The sequence below is a fragment of the Pinus tabuliformis genome, chromosome X (assembly GCF_031772625.1).
Source record: "Pinus tabuliformis cultivar Carrire ecotype Pingquan chromosome X, CPIR1, whole genome shotgun sequence".
NCBI lineage: Eukaryota > Viridiplantae > Streptophyta > Pinopsida > Pinales > Pinaceae > Pinus > Pinus tabuliformis.
The window spans coordinates 827,155,060-827,172,978 of record NC_142308.1 but is presented as its reverse complement, the minus strand read 5'-3'; positions in this window follow the sequence as shown (position 1 = coordinate 827,172,978).

Here is a 17,919-nt window from a genome sequence, read left to right as displayed (position 1 = left end):
AGAGGAGGGTTGTGGACAGCACGAAGGCCAAACAAGGTTACAATCTCAAGTAGGTCCATTGATGATGAAAGCAACTTTGGAGACTCTGGCTATGGAGTGACGACGCAACATGAAGATCACGCAAAGGAAAAAGAGGTAACAAAGAAGGATTTACATGTGCCGAAACAACAACTCAGGAAGACCATGAAGCTGAGAAGACAAACAAATGAGTTGCAGCAAGATCAGGAACAACAGTGGGCACAATGTGTGCTCATGGATGAAACTACGCCCGGACAAGTTAAAGATACATCCCGACAGCTAACACGGAGCAGACATGGTGAGCAGTGTGGTTGATCGCATGCAAGGGATTCAGCAACATGCATGTCATTTTGTGCATGCATGTAATCCAACCCATTCAACACACTCACCAAAGCATAGACACGAAGCAAGTCCAACTAGAGCTGAACAGGTACTTCGGCAATTTGATGCACACGACCACCAACACACACTTGAAGATCAGAACAAACACTATGCATCAGTGTGTTTCCGGTTCAACCGCACCCAAGAAGACCATGTGAATGTTAGCAGACAAGTTGGATGAAGGGGCCAAACCAATGCACTAGTTGCAACGAAAGCAAGATTTCACTTCAGCAAGATGTCACCATGAGGTGCATGCACACCATCACAGATGACCAAGCTTGGCATCAGCTCACCAACTTCAACATCACAAGCATGTCGAAGATTTGGTCTCACCATAGCGGACCGAGTGTCAGTGATGTCTTGCAAGGCTTTCTCAAGCCATGTTGTCTCACATGAGTACATGTGCATTGTAATGTTGAGTCATGTCAAGTGTAAGTCAAATGTCAACAACTGGATGTAACAGTCACAGAGTAGGTGAAGAGTCATGAGGTTAGTTGAATTGTCATAAAGGGGAATGTCAAGGTTCACCCCACCCTTCGCTATAAATAGTCCCTCATAACTCATTGTATAGGCTTTTGGTCAACTAAGCTTCCACTAAGACTATTTTGAAGGAGGCTTGGATAGTATTGTAACGCGCCTTGGCTTCTCCACTGCACGGAGCTAGTACATCTCTTTGGAGGAGTAGGCACATGTGGCTGTAACTTTCCACTATTGGGGCTAGCAGGTTTACAAGGAAGTATTGTATGATCATGACTTACACTTCTTTAAATAATAACAGGCAACACGTTTTCATGCATATGTTGTTATTGTAGTTGGACTGCTTCGATTTCTTTAATGATATGTGTTGTTTAACTTACGTACTTGTGTATGAACTGATTTGTATGCAATTATATGAATCTTGTTGTTAATGTGTTGCATATGTTGTTAATGTTGTCACCATCTGTGTCGATTGCTCTGCTAGAAAACAAATAGACCTTTCACTTGAACTGTGCTATAACAACCGTCACACTCGTCTTGAACTGATCCTTGAGTGTTGTATTTGTTATCTTACCTTGTATGATGTGACTGTCGCATCCGAGTGGACTACTCTGCCAGAAGTTGTGCATGTCCTTTGTGTTGTTTGTTCCTAGCCGAGTTGGGACTGATCCCTTTCAACCTGGAACTCACCTTCACCTCTTTCCCCTTTCGAAGTGTTGGAACCTCTCATACACCTTCCTTGAATCACTGCATCAGTCCACCCTTGCTGCTGACAGAGTTATTCTACTTGCCTCTGTGCGACACCGCGGTCAAGGCATTACCTTACGACCCACTGCTGGGACTCCTACACCAAACTGTCTGAGGTCTAATTTGGACTTCTTACCGACGAGACCCCTTGACATGTTGGCGGGTCTATCACTGTCAACATTTCTGGCACTAGAAGGAGGGCCTGATGACAAGTTGTGTCCTCTCATTCAGATTTGAACCTTTGCATATCTTTCATGCAGTCTTGCACTCTTCTTCCCCCGAGGTGTTTTTTGAATTGTGAAGATGTCTCCATCTCGGGGAAGCTTTTCGATCTCTTGCCCACTCACACGTATGATGGTGAAAGTGAAGTGGCCTGGCCTGAGCACTTATATAACTTTCTTTTCATGATTTATGAGGAAGATGAGTTTTATGATGAACACGAGGGTTTGCTGCTTGCATACACACTTCGTGAATCTCCATTTTGTTCAACTGTGCACTCATTTGAGCACTTATGTGATCTCGTTGAAGACATGTTCTATCATTTTGATCCAGACTATCTTGACTAAAAACTGTTACAGCAATGGAGGGCTCCGCATGAATCCATTATTGACTTTTGGCAGCGCTTCCGTGATTTGCAGTTTCAAGCTCCGAAGAGCCAGATGAAATTTGCTTATCTTTAGGACCGGTTCAAGTATTGCCTTGAGAAATCTGCCCGTTCCAAGAGGAATCTTGATATCAAGCCTTGCTCAACATTCTTCATTGATGGAACTATGCAATCTCATGTGGGAGCGGGTACTGTCTCAACTGACTGTCTGCCTCCCTCTCATTCAGCAGCTCCACCACTGCCCAGTGATGTTGAGGATCATGCTCACACACCTGTTCATCCTTCACACTCTCCCAACATCACTCCACTCGATTTTCGTGCAGATTTGGTTATGAGTCCTTCAAGTTCTCATATGCATTCTTTTCTTCGACCTTTGTCTTCGCACTCAGGTGTTCCTCTAGATGATGTTGTCTTGTGTTCATCCATTCCAGACTCTCCACTTACTGTGAACAAGGAACAACCCACTGACGAAGTCGGTGTTGCACAACCAACATGTGATGTCATTCATGAAGAGTATGGTTGGGAGCTTGAACGTCAACACTCAGTGAAGGATGACTCCCTTTTGTCCGAGTCCCCTTCGTTCTTTCCTAACCTCTTTGGTGAACCTTCCATCCATGATTTTGCATGTGTATCTTCATCCACGGATGCACCCATTGTTGATCACTCGCAGGACTCACCGAATTTTAGTCCATCATTCGAGAACGGAGAGGATAAGTTACTCGTTGAAAATCCACTTGATCCTTCATCTGTCTTTTTTGGAAACATAGAGGATGAGTTTGTTCGCTTTTCATCTACCCCTCTGTGTGATTCATCCAACCATGAGGATGCCGACCAACATCCTAAATTTTTTGATCTTGGTTGTCGTGATCTCTTCACCTCATCACCCGATCACGATGTTGATTCGCTCATTGTTAATCCATTTAAGCTACTGGTCTATGAAGATCCATCTATTAATGAAGTCGAAACCCCATAGACTTTCGAGGCACTTCAAGCCGAGTTGATGGTTATGTCAGGCCCTCGCTGTCTTGAGTTTGGTTTCACTTTCGATCAAGAAATTATTCAAACACTCGAGGCTCCTCATCACTCATCTGTATGCACTCAAGATCAATCCAACACTCATATTTTACTTCCTCCACTTGAAATACACGATCCCATTGCTCATGCATTGGAGGAGTCTTACATTGCAAGCACTCGTGTGTGATGCAAGTTATCTTTGTTTCTTTCGTTTGCTTGCATGTCACAATCAAGAGTGTGTTTATGCTTCAAAGTTGCACGTAGTGTCACACAGCACCATGATAAGTTCGCAGACTACCCGTCATGCACATGCACTCACTTATGTCCCATGGGCACTTTGAATGACAAAGTGTGGTTGTCTTCATTTTTATACCTTTCTTGCTTGCCGGTTTGCACAACTGGGTTGCTCGCAGACCAAGCCTTCACCAAAATGGGTTTACCAATGCGCCGGTGGTTGGAAGTATCACTTCACGTGATCAGGCCCATGTACCGTTAGTGTAGGAGTAGGAGTAGTGTTTGCTTTCAATTGTTTTCTTGCATGCTTGATTGCTTACATGGTTTGTTTGCTTGTTTGTTTGCTTGCTTGTTGTTTACCTGCTTCGCTTTCATTTCTGCTTTTGCTCCTGCTTTGCTTTGTTGATTTTTAGTTCTCGCTTGTTTCGTGGTTAGTTTTGCATGAAACCATGTATGACTCTTGAAGCGAGCTAGGTAAAGTAAAAGAGGGCTTGTATAGCTATCACTACTTGGTTATCTGTAATCTTTCCTCTGTATGATGAGCTTGTTACTTTTATTCCATGATACGTCGGAGGAAAATATGTACTTTTCAAAGTGAACCTTGGTGTAAACACAACGCTTGCGCGCTAACTAGTGTCACCTTCTCTAGTCGATTGTTTTTGGGTTAACCCTTGTCAGCTCAGTCAAGTAGAGTAATGTGAGGGGGAAAACCTTAACATGCATGTCAGAGATATAATAAAATACTTCTCTATTGGAAAAACCTCTTCTGATCTCAATAAGTTAGGATCCCTCTTCCGCCTCTAAAATGAATAAGTGTTATGCACAATGAAAATGAAAAAAATGGAAAGTAAAAGAAAAAATGAAAAATGTATAAGGCGAAAGAAGAGAAAGGCTTCCTACGCAGGGAGGTGATGCAAGTAACTCCGCCGGGGTACTGACCAAGCTCGTCGGCAACGGAGCCATGCTTGTGTTCCTATGTGACTCCACCGAGGCACTGTCCAGACATGCTGGCAGTGGAGCAAAACCAAAGATGAAACTAAGACTTTGACAATTATACTGCTTGTGCACCTATATACCCCTCAACCCCAATCGAAACAACTATGTTTCCATGGCTTGGAATGTGTGTCAATCGACCAAGGGTCTAGCAGATGCTACATCTTACAATCAAACTAGTTTGAAGCCAAGATGAGGTGAGAGCTGAACAATACTTCCGAAGGTGTTAGACTTGCTTTTCACAAACAAGGTCTATTTAGAGAGGAGTTCTACCAGTGTGTCACCAAGTGTTGTAGCAGATACAACACCCTTCAAAATTTTTCCTTAGCCTCTTTTGGAACCTCCCTACCAACCTTACACAAAACTTTGTCTTGCTTCGTCAAGTACTCAAGCTTCAAGTGTTTTCCTCACACAAAGGCAGCATGTTGATCACAGTTGATCCATTCCCCTCACAGACTACTCACCCGGACTTAGTCCAACTACAGGCTGAGCAACTTCCCCTTGAAAATTGCACATTTATGGAGGGAAACCAACCTTCCCTCCAGGAATTTCACAATCCTCTCTAACAGCCTGCTGGGCTCCAAGATTACGCAATCCTGCCAGCCAACCCTCCCAGCAGGATTTGCGCAAATTTTCCCAGCAGCAGGTTGTTTAGCTAGGATTTGTGCAAATTTGGGCAGCAGTCAGCTGCTTTTCCCAAAAATTGCGTAAATCTCCTGGGCAACCAGCCCAACTCCCAGCCAGAAATGCGCATTTTTCTCCAACAGTCGATCAGTGCCTTGCATGTGCAGCTGAGTTGACCAATTCCCTCTAGGACTGAGAAAAACAGACCTGCAGGCATGGGCTGCTTCTCCCAAGGTAGCATGCAAAGGAATCCCTTGTTTCAGGGATCTATGTTTATCAGTTGGATCTTACATGCAAGGAGCAATTCCGAAACCTCCCACCAAGTGTCACTTCCCCTAGATTCGTGGCATACATGTCACAACCTCGATGTATCAAAACTCATCAACTGGATGCTGTAGAGCTCATTCCTCACATCAACCTTGCAGTGCTGACATCCCACATCACATCTAAGAGCAGTCGGCACATTCAGCTCAACTGTTTTGGGGTAAGCCTGCTTCCCATGCCTTGTGCTACATTTCTATTGCTTTTTGTGTTTTTGCTTGTAGGAATATTGTTGGCTTGATTTCTTTGAACACTTGTTGTCATTTACATATATACTAGCTTGTCCTAGCTCTGTTTCAGTTTTCGTTTCTATCTCACTGTTGTCGCATGCATGAAACTGTTTTGCACGAACGTTTGCCCAATCGACGAACTGCCTCACCCACATGCATGTTGATCTATATGTTGAATCTTTCATTCGTATTTTGCATGCACTGTCAATCACTTCTGCTATCACTTAGTGTCGCCATGCATTCACTGACTTACTTGCTTTTAGTCGCCCGTCGGCAAGTCGGGCCAACCTTGGCCCAGGCTCTGCCTTCACCAAGGTTGCATTGCACAATCTGGGAAAGGAAGGCTCACCTTCCTCTCTAGATTTGCGCATTCCTACCCGACACTGGCCTCCAGGACTGTTTTGTGCATTTCTGGAGGACAGTGGCTGCTTGGCCCAAGAAATTGCGCAGATCTGTCCCTAGGCCAGCAGTCCTTCCCAGCTGGAATTGCGCATTGCGCAATCCCAACAGTCAGCAGCCAGACTGGACTATGCATTACGTAGTTCCAGTAGTCACCGAGTCTCCTAGTAGCCCAGGCTATGCCTTGAGCAGTCTTGGAAGTCGATCTCCCGACCTCCTGGATGAAATTACGTAACCTTCATGATCATTCACCCAAGTATGTTGCAAGTCAGTTCTCATGTTCATTTTGGTTTTCGACGGACAGATTACTTGCTATGAGTGTTTCCATGTCTCCAGGTATCACAGGTGTTCATCTGCCTCTCAGAAGTACAGATATAATGGTTTCCAAGAGAGCAGAGACGAGGACACCATTCAGAGCATGCTTGGGGATGCAGCCAATCAAGTGTCTATGAGCTTGCCTACTCACAAAGACACCAAGTTGTTCGTAGACAAGGACATCAAGCGGCAGCATCACAATGAGCAACATCATGAACAACAACTAAAGACAGCATGCCAAATGCAACGAATGCAAGAGGAGGGTTTTTGACAACATGGAGGCAGAACAAGGTTGTAAGCTCGAGCAGGTCCATTGATGATGAAAGCAACTTTGCAGACTCTGGCTATGGAGCGACGGGGCGACATGAAGATCGCGCGAAGGTAGAATATGTAACAAAGAAGGAGTTGCATGTGTTGAAGTAGCAACTTAGGAAGAACATGAAGCTGCACAAACAAATGAATGAGTTGCAACAAGATCAGGAACAACAGTGGGCGCAACGTGCGCTCATGGATGAAACTGCGCCTGGACAAGTTAAAGATCCATCCCAACAACTAACATGGAACATACATGGTGAGCAGTGTGGTTGATCACATGCAAGGGATTCAACAACATGCATGTCATTGTGCGCACGCATGCAATCCAACCCATTCAACACACTCACCAAGGCGAAGACAAGAAGCAAGTCCAACTGGAGCCGAATGGGTACTTTGGCAAGTTGATGTGCATGACCACCAACACACACTTGAAGATTAGCATGGACACTATGCATCAGTGTGTTGTCGGTTCAGCCGCACCCAAGAATACCATGCGCATGTTAGCAGACGAGTTGGATGAAGGGGCTGAACCAATGCACTAGTTGCAACGAAAGCAAGAGTTTGCTTCAGCAAGATGTCACCATGAGGTGCATGCACACCATCACGGATGACCAAGCTTGGCATCAGCTCACCAAATTCACCATCACAAGCATGTCAAAGAGTTGGTCTCACCACAACGGACCGAGTGTTAATGATGTCTTGCAAGGATTGCTCAAGCCATGTTGCCTCACACGAGTACATGTGCATTGTAATGTTGAGTCATGTCAAGTGTAAGTTAAGTGTCAACAACTGGATGTAATAGTCATAAAGTAGGTGAAGAGTCATGACGGTAGTTGAACTGTCACAAAGGGGGATGTCAAGGGTCACCCCACCCTTTGCTATAAATAGTACCTCATAACTCATTGTATAGGCTTTTGGTCAGCCAAGCTTCTACTAATACTATTTTGAAGAAGGCTTGGACAATATTGTAATGCACCTTGGCTTCTCCACTACATGGAGCTACTACATCTCTTTGGAGGAGTAGGTGGATGTGGCTGTAACGTTCCACTATTAGGGCTAGCAGGTTTACATGTATGTATTGTATGATCGTGACTCACACTTATTTATATAATAAGAGCCAACACATTTTCATGCATATGTTGTTATTGTATTTGGACTGCTCTGGTTGCTTTAATGATATGTATTGTTTAACTTACATACTTATGTATGAACTGATTCACATGCAATTATATGAATCTTGTTGTTAATGTGTTGCATATGTTGTTAATGTTGTCATGATCTATGTTGACTGCTCAGTCGAACATTAGACAAACCTTTCACTTGAATGTTGCTATAACAACCGTCACACTTGTCTCGGACTGATCCGTGAGTGTTGTATGTGTTATCTTACCTTGTATGATGTGACTGTCGCAGTCGAGTGGACTGCTCCGCTGGAAGTTGAGCATGTCCTTTGTGTTGAGTGTTCCTAGCCGAGTTGGGACTAATCCCTTTCAACCTGTAACTCACCTTCACCTCCTTCCCCTTTCGAAGTGTTGGAACCTCTCATACACCTTCCTTGACTCATTACATTAGTCACACCCTTGCTACTGACAGAGTTATTCTACTTGCCTCTGCGCGACACGCAATTAAGGCATTACCTTACAACCCACTGTTGGGACTCCTACACCAAACGTTTTGAGGTCTAATTGGGACTTCTTACAGGGGAGATCCCCTTGACATGTTGGTGGGTCCAACACCGTCAACATATTGATAATTAGAAATCTATATGAATAAGAAAAATGAAATCCCAAAGCAGAAAAAGAATATCAACTATGAATAGTTTGGAATTAACATTCAATTCAACCTTTATGAAAATGATTGTTTAATCAATCATACTTGTGAAAGAGTAGTCTTAAAATATATAAGTAATGGTAAAGCAAGAATGCATCAGTTTTCTTTAACAACTTAAGGAAAGAGTTCGAGGAAAGGTGTCATCAAATACTCCCCAAAGTCTTTCATTCTATTGATAAAGATGTCTTCTCAACTCTTAAGAAGATCCTTCCAATAATATGCATGCATGTAGAGGATATTATTGAAGAGATGACTTTCTCGTAAGATTCCAGACATAATTTTCATGGCTTACTTTATTGAAAAGTACTTTTAAATAAAATAAATCTAGAAACAAATCTCACTACCGGAAAGACATAATAAGTGAAAAGGAATTGTAATAGTTGAACCATGTAGTTATTTAAAACAAGACTATGCAGTTGAAAGAAACCTTAATCAAAAATCTATTATAAGAATAGAAATCCCCCTCTTTCAACTACTTGCCTTGTTGCTATTAACATTCCGACTTATAAAAAACATAAGAAAATGTGTTGCATTGTACTTTGAAGCTAATTAACAACTATACACAACATTTGTTTATTAATTTTATATCGTACTCTACTTGCAAAATGAAACTTTTCAATTTCAAGTATATGGATATTTCTAGTGAAGCCATGTGCGTAACAAAATTGTAAATATACTCACATTCATTTGAAATATAAATACCAGAACATGAGGAACCAACTTCTTCAAATGATGAGGTGTCAAGAATTGTTGAAGAATGAAGGCATTAGGTGGTTTGATAGATATCTAGAACCAATTCTTAATAAAGTCATGATATTCATGATTCACTTATTTATCTAGATCACTTTGTATGTCTTCTTCTGCCATGCTATGAAAATTGTCTTCTTTCAGATGATTGGTTTCTTTAGTGTACATAGGGTTTGTTGTTAGGCATGTTAGGAACTCCTTGATCTCAGTTTCTAATGGCTTCTTTCCATCGAATGCGGTCTCTGACTCTTCAGTCTCATCAGTAGATTGACGAGTATCACATAAGGCTTCTAGATCTTCTTATGGATGTGGAGAGGCAGAGAAATTATTGACTGCTGTCAAGATTTTTTCTTCTTGAGAAGTGGAGATCCCAAGTTCTACTAGGATTTGAGAGAGTTTTTCAAACTCTTGATCATCCTTGAATATTGCGTTGTTGGTTGCTAATCCCAGTCATACACATTTATTAATGCATGGGGTTCTTATAACACCAAAAACTTTAAAAATCCTAAAGAAATGAAAAGGGAACACACTTAAAGCAAATACAAGCAAATCATTCATGTAATCAAAGAGCCATGACATACCGTGCTACTAGGACCCTTTTTTCACCAAGTTATTTGTTCACACAAGTTAGATTTCTCTTATTTTCACGAATCAAACTTAAATAAAATACACTTGCGTAAAAACATACTAAACCATATGATGAGGCTTTGGAGGTGTTGTCACTCACTACAAAATTTGTTTTTAGCTTACCAAAGTACAAAATAATAGAAGAGTGTATAGCCATATCCCAAGCCATAGAATCCCTCAAAGCTAAATTGGACCCCCTCCAATGGATAGTGCTCAGAATTAGCTTTCCAATGGTATATGGAACTCATAAAAGGGACTCTAGAATCAAAATTTAGAGCAGATTGAAGTTACCCTTGAAAAACCAGAAGATAAGGAGAAAATGCCTAAGGGTAAAATCCCAGGTCCCAACATATTGACAATCCCGCAAATCAATGATCTTGGCATATCAGAAGTCACAGAATATCAATGATCATGCATATCATAGGTCCATTGTATCGGAGCACCAAGAGATCATTGCATCGCAATCGGCGATCGAATAGGTGACAACCTTTTAAAGTTGGGATATCGCATAAAGTTCCTTTTGCGATTAAAATCGTTGAGTTTTTGCCTTTAGTGTTAAAGTTCCTAGGAGTGCCTAATGTAAATTTAAAAAGGATTTCCTTGCAAAACCATAGCAATATCAGGCCTTTTCTCTCTCCTCCAACAAGACGCATGGCAACATAATATTGGCTCTGATACATGACAAATGGCGGCACATGATTGGTTCCGATAAGAGACACGTGGCAGCTGACGTCAACATGATTGGGCAGTACAACGGACATGTGGCATGAAGATTCAACATTTTGAGGGTCATAAGGGGAAAAATTAGGGTGACATATGTGACCACTCATAAGGTGATACGTGGCAGAGGATGATGTCACATCAACGATCGATGATTAAAAGATGAGCATTGTCGCAACTCCATATTAAAACCTTCGATTGTGATCTGCCGATAAAGGGGCTCTGATACAGGTGCTGGCCTGCGGTCACATAAAGAGACAAAGAACCAAGGGCTAAGCACAAAAGTTGATCGACAATTGACAAAACCTAATATCGCATTGCTCCAAGTTAAATCCCCAATTTGAAAATGTCCACTGAGGAGCTTCGATATATGGGCTAGCACACAGTAAAGAAGGACTTCACGAACCAGGGGTGGAGAATAGTTTACAAAGGAATGATAGCCCCGACAGGAGTCTAAAGGCCTTAGCGCCTTAAGGCTAAGCTCCTGGTCACGACCCCCGGTCATATGATGAGAACTGCAATAAGGCGCTAAACCAAAGGGGGCCAAGGGACATCAAAGCTCATTGTTTTATAATGTTTTAAGACTAAAAGTCTTGATGTAGTGATGTTTCGATAGTATGGTACAGAGCTTTGAAGGTGTATGGGTCGAAAGCTGAGGCATTGAATGAAGGCATGGAGCAGTGGGAAATCGATATGGGTTGATCCTATGGAAGCCTCTGTAACAAGAAACATATGACAACAATAGCCATGAGAATGAATTTGACTTCTTCGCTTGCACAACTTCGGAGAGTAAATGGAGATATGGAACTTAGAAAGACTTAATGGCTCAATATGGAGCTCTACTCAATCATACTATGAAGGACTTCCATATCGATCTCCTTTTCCACTTTGTGACAAGCCAACACAGTTGATCACCACCAACTCTAGAGAGTGGTGAAGCTAGACAGTTAAGGTGAAAGAGGCAAGCAGTCTGGCCGAATCATTGAGGCAGAGATGTGGCATGAGCAGAGGCCATAACAGGGGTGTCTGGGAGATATTTTCCTCCCATCATCATTCTGTTTTCCTTTTTCTTATTATTCTGTAATTTCTATATTTTCAAGAACAAAATCAAATCCGAATCAAATCATTTTTGGAAACAGTGTTCGAACGCTGAGACAGCTAGTCTGTCGGACAACAGGAGCTCAGGTTGTGATATTTTGTAATTGTTTTCCAAAGCTTCCCCTATCCTTATAAATAGAGGGAAGAAATACTTAATACAAGTTCCGAAATTCTACACCCAAGGGGTCCAAATTTTGTGATTACACTTTTGGTTCTATCTTCTTGTTCAGGAGGGACTTGAGCTATGTATTGCTAAATGTAAATGGACTAGTGAATTGGACTCATTTTGAAGGATGAATGAAACTCTTTGGTGATTCCAATCAGAGAAATGTGCAATATGTTTCCCCTTTGTTTATCACTTCATGTATGTTTTTCTCCCTCTGAAATAGTGTAATGAAGCTGTCGATTTCACTCTTATTCATGGTTGTATATTTTGTTACTAAGTAGTAATAGTACATGTGGTAATTACAGATTTACTTGTGTTATTCGATAACCTATATTACATGTATGAGCAGAGATTTACATATGCTAATTAGTAACAAATGTATTCATGATGTATATATCTTGGGACCTTAATTAGTGCACCATTGTTTCTACCATTCCACCTCTTCAGTTTTCCATACATCTACCGGAATATTGCTGCTTAGGATTCTGTATTATTCCGAGCCCTATGCATCAAATTCCTTCCTTTCTCTCCTCCTCTTAATTTTACTACAACTCCAATATTAAGTTGCCTATTGTTGTGTGTCAGCCACCAGAACCAGACATTTCTCTTTGAGATTGTCCCGTTTTACCCCCTGAGCATTTGGATCCATGTATTGGCTTGAGTTTACCATGATGAAGGCCTATTGAACCAAGCCCCATTTATTATCATCTCAAACTACGTGACAATTGGAGTGCAGCAAAAAGCCCATTGATAATAATCCAAATCACTCCTCTATCTAAGATGTCTTAGGCACTGGTCTACTATCAACCCAAAGGATGTCTCTAGGAAGCTTTCTATATCCCCTAAAACACTTGTGCTACAGGTCCTAAAAAAAGTGACAACATCTTTTTGGCACCGTTGTTGAGGAACGAACTAGAATATTTTTCCCTGGGTACGACAAATATTTACATTCCCTCTGTCAGGTGAGCAAGGGAAGTGTGGGTTGAATATCTCTCACCTTAGCAACTCTACTATCTAAATTTCATTCTTATGGTAAACAACCTAGCGAATCCACTGTCTGAATTTCAACCTTCTCCGATTTATGATTCATACAATTCAAAGGAGGATGAGGTGGTTACAAATGCTCAAAGGGAGTTGCTTACCAGCAAGTGGGGAGAAGGCTTACAACAACAAATGTTTCAAAAAGAGCCCAAAGTTGAAGGACCAAGTAGTGTCTGTGATTTCCTGTTGCAGAAAGGTTCATGCCAGAAATTCTCAGTAGACTCTTCCAGTCCAAAAACTAAAGATTATATTGTAGATTTCCAAGAGGGTTGGCCCGTTGACAAATGGGTAGCAAAAGATCAACAACAAGATTTTCTTGAAAAAATTAAAGCTGACGAGTTGAACAATATTTGTGGCTGCCTTGACCAAGAAGATATTCGTCAATAGACTTTTCATGAAAATAAGGCAGCTACAAATTTTTCTTGTCAGTTCTACGACCCTGTAGCTAATTACATGACCACATTCTTAAGTCAACAACAGAGGTTGTTTCTGGAGTATGCATCAAGTTTTTTTGATTGAATATTTTTCATAGTGCATTCTTATTTTAATTTTTAAATTTCAGCAACAAGGAGGCATTAGGTCCAACACCCAAATGCTGACTTGGTTCCATTGGAGGGTTGAACTGACTTAGGTGAGTTAATGCCCTATACATAAGTAGGAGTTGTATATAAATAAGCTCACTAGCTGAGAATTTAATTTCAAGTTTTTAGAGTTTATATTTCAGCATTTTAGTTTGATGAGGAAAGGACTCCTTGCAAATAAAGTTCCATGGAGATTTTTTTGGTTGTATAAGTGCATTATAATTTTTGAGTTCATGCCCAGTGGTGAAGGCTACTGGTCTGCAAGTTCTTGGTACCTTGCGAGAAAGCACTAGCCCCAGTTGGAGCCAATGTTGTCACTCATTGCAAAATTTGTTTTCAGCTGACCAAAGTACAAAATAAAAAAAGAGTTTGCAGCCATCTCCCAAGCCACAGAAGACCTCAAATCTAAATTAGACCCCCTCTAATGGATAGTGCTCAGAATTAACTTTCCAGCGGTATATGGAACTCCTCAAATGGACTCCAGAATCAAACGTTAGAGTAGATTGAATTCATGACCCTTGAAAAACTAGAAGACAAGGAGAAAATGCCTAAGGATAAAATCTTGGGTCCTGGCATATCGGCGATCCCGCAAAGCAATGATCCCGACATATTGGCGATCCTGCATATCAAAGATCCAAGGCATCAGAGCATCAAGAGATCAATCCATCACAATCAACGATTGAACATGTGACAACCTTTTAAAGTTGCTATATGGCATAAAGTTTTGATTACGATTAAAATCACCAAGGTTTGTTCCTTTAGTGTTAAAGCACTGAGGAGGGCGTAATGCAAATTAACAAAGAATTTCCTCACAAAAACAGAGCAGGACCGAGCCTTTTATCTCCCCTCCAATGGGATGCGTGGCAATGTAATATTGGCTCCGATACATGACACATGGCAGCACATGATTGGTTTCAATAAGGGACATGGGGCAACTGACGTCAACATGACGTGGCAGTACAACGGACATCTAGCAGGCAAATTCAACATTTTGAGGGTCATCAGGGACAAAAATAGGGCGACATATGTCACAACTCACAAGGCGACACGTGGCAGAGGATGACATCACATCGACAATTAGAGGATGAGCATTGTTGCAACTCCATAGTAAAACCTCTGATTGCGAGCCGCCGATAAAGGGGCTCCGATATAGGCGTTGGCCCGTTGTCACACAAAGAGCCAAAGAACCAAGGGCTAAGTGCAGAAGGTGATCAACGATCGATGAAACTTGATATTGCATCACTCCAAGTTAAATCCTCAATTTGAAAACGACGACTAAGGAACTTCGATATGGGGGCGGAGAATAGTTTACTAAGGAACGATAGCCCCGATAGGAGTCTAAAGGCCTTAGTGCCTTAAGGCTAAGATCTTGGTCACAACCCTCGGTCATATGATGAGAACTTCAATAAGGCTCTAAAACAAAGGGGACCAAGGGACATCAAAGCTCACTGTTTTGTAATATTTTAAGACTAAAAGTCTCAATGTAGTGATGTTCTGATAGTATGGTACAGAGCTTTGAAGGCGTATGGGTCGACAGCTGAGGCATTGAATGAAGGCATGGAGCAGTGGGAAATCGATATGGGTTGATCCTATGGAAGCCTCTGTAACAAGAAACCCAGGACAACAATAGCCATAGGAATGAATTTGACTTCTTCGCTTGCACGACTTCAGAGAGTAAATGGAGATATGGGACTTAGAAAGACTTAATGGCTCAGCATGGAGCTCCACTTAGTCATACTATGAAGGATTTCCATATCGATCTCCGCTTCCATTCTGTGACAAGCTAACACAGTTGATCGCTACCAACTCTAGAGAGTGGTGGATCCAAACAGTTGAGGTGAAAGCGACAGGCGAACTGGCTGGATCATTGAGGCAAAGATGTAGCCTGAGCAGAGGCTGTAACAAGGGTGTCTGGGAGATATTTTCCTCCCATAATCATTATGTTTTCCTTTTTTCTTATTATCTATAATTTCTATGTTTTCAAGAACGAAATCAAATCCAAATAAAATCATTTTGGGCAGCAGCCTTCGCATGCCGAGACAGCTGGTCTACCAGACAGCTGGAGCTCAGGCTATGATATTTTATAATTGTTTTCCAAAGCTTCCCCTCTCCTTATAAATAGAGGGAAGAAAGACTTAATACAGGTTCCAGAATTCTGCACCTGAGGGGTCCAAATTTTGTGATTCCACTTTTGGTTCTATCTGCCTGTTCAAGAGGGACTTCAGCTATGTATTGCTAAATGTAAATGTATTGGTGAATTGGAATCATTTTGAAGGATGAATGGAACTCTTTGGTGATTCCAATAAGAGCAATGTGCAATATGTTTCCCCTTTGTTTATCACTTCATGTATGTTTTTCTCCCTCTGAAATAGTGTAACGAAGTTGTCAATTTCACTCTTATTCATGGTTGTATATTTTTCTGCTAAGTAGTAACAATACCTGTGGTAATTACATATTTAATTATGTTATTCGATAGCATAAAGTACATGTATGAGAACATATTTACATATGCTAATTAGTAACAAATGTATTCATGATGTATAAATCTTGGGAACTTAATTAGTGCTCCACTGTGTCTGCCATTCCACCTCTTTAGTCTTCCATACTTTTGCTGGAATATTACTGCTTAGGATCCTGTATTATTCCTAGCTCTATGCATCAGATTCCTTCCTTTCTCTCATCCTCTTCATTTTACTACAACTCCAATATTAAGCTGCTTATTGTTGTGTGTCAGCCACCAAAACCAGACATTTCTCTTTAAGATTGGCCTGTTTGACCCCCTGAGCATTTTGATCCATGTATTGGCTTGAGTTTACCTTGATGAAGGCCTATTGAACCAAGCCCCCCTTATTATATTTTTAAACTACGTGACAACTGGAGTGCAGCAGAAAGCCCCATTGATAATCTTCCAAAGCACTCCTTTATCTGAGATGTCTTAGGCACTGGTCTGCAATCAATCCAGAGGCTGTCTCTAGGAAGCTTTCTATATCTCCTGAAGCACTTGTGCTACAGGTGCTAGAAAAAGCGACAACAAGAGGAACCCGCTAAAGTGGATGCGCTAGACTAGGACCCTTTTCAAATATTTTTAAATAAGGGCATCTTTGCATCTTACAGTTTCTCCTCCCCAAAGTCACAAGTACTACCAATTCTCTAATCCCCTTTTAGCACCTCCCCGACAACAACGCTAAAAATGTTGGATAAAATTATCAACAACTATTTAATGTTAACCAGGGCTCGTAAGCTTGTGAGGTGCAAACAAAGTATATGCAAAATCAAATCCTACTGTAGCCTATGCTAACAACTAATGTTGGGGAAGCACACTTTGGAATAAATAAAATGAAATGGCAAATCACCACAAGGCCTGTCATTGAGAGATAGAACAACTTAGTGCTATAAGAGTTCTAGATCACAATCTTTTATGCTTGGATATTGATGTGATCTATCATGAATAGCTTGCTAAGGTTTCAATGTCCTTCACTGAATTCTTGTAATGACAATATAATCAAATGGCTAAAAGATAATACTAAGGGAATTGACATTGGGCTGCAGAATGACTAATGCTATAAAGGCTCTAACTTGCTAATGCTATAAAAGCTCTAAATTGCAAACTTTCACGCACGAGAGTGTTCATACAACTTAGCAAGAATAGCTCATTAGTATCATTAACCTTCAATGGTTTTTCCCTATAATAATCCCCACATATATTACAATAAAACAAATCAAAATAATGCAATATAAAAAGTTCAAAGAAAACACACTTGAAAAACTTGTCCTCAATAAAATATACACTAAAAACAAAAAACAAATAAATATTAGTATCGGATTAGTTTTATCCTCTACTATTAAATCACTTTACAAACCTACTACTCCCGCTATTAAATCATAATACATAACAACGTATTATTGCAACAAAATTTACATAAATAATAATATATCCTAATACATAACAACGTATTATTGCAACAAAATTTACATAAATAATAATATATCTCAAAGATAGAACAAAGCCATATAATAATGTAATTAATTTATATATTAAATAATAAAATTAATCAAACAAAATGGCCAAACAATAAATATATATATATATACACACATTAACATAACCATAAATAATGTGAGAATACGTAACGTGAGGACACTTACATGTAACAATGTAATAATTTAATGTGAAGTTATCACATCACACACGAAATAGCAAATGCCATTTGGAATGAATATGACGCAATGAGCATGACATAGGACAAATATATAATTATAAAACAAAACAACCCGTTAACAAAACCTACATGGAGCACGTCGATTAAACCTGCGTGGATATACGTAACTTGGACAATATGCAGCTTTAGATTGAGGAGATGCTAGCATGGAGTGGATTTCTGGCAGAAAATATCCCTTGTATAATGATTTAAATGAATTGCTTATTGTGTAGTCTAG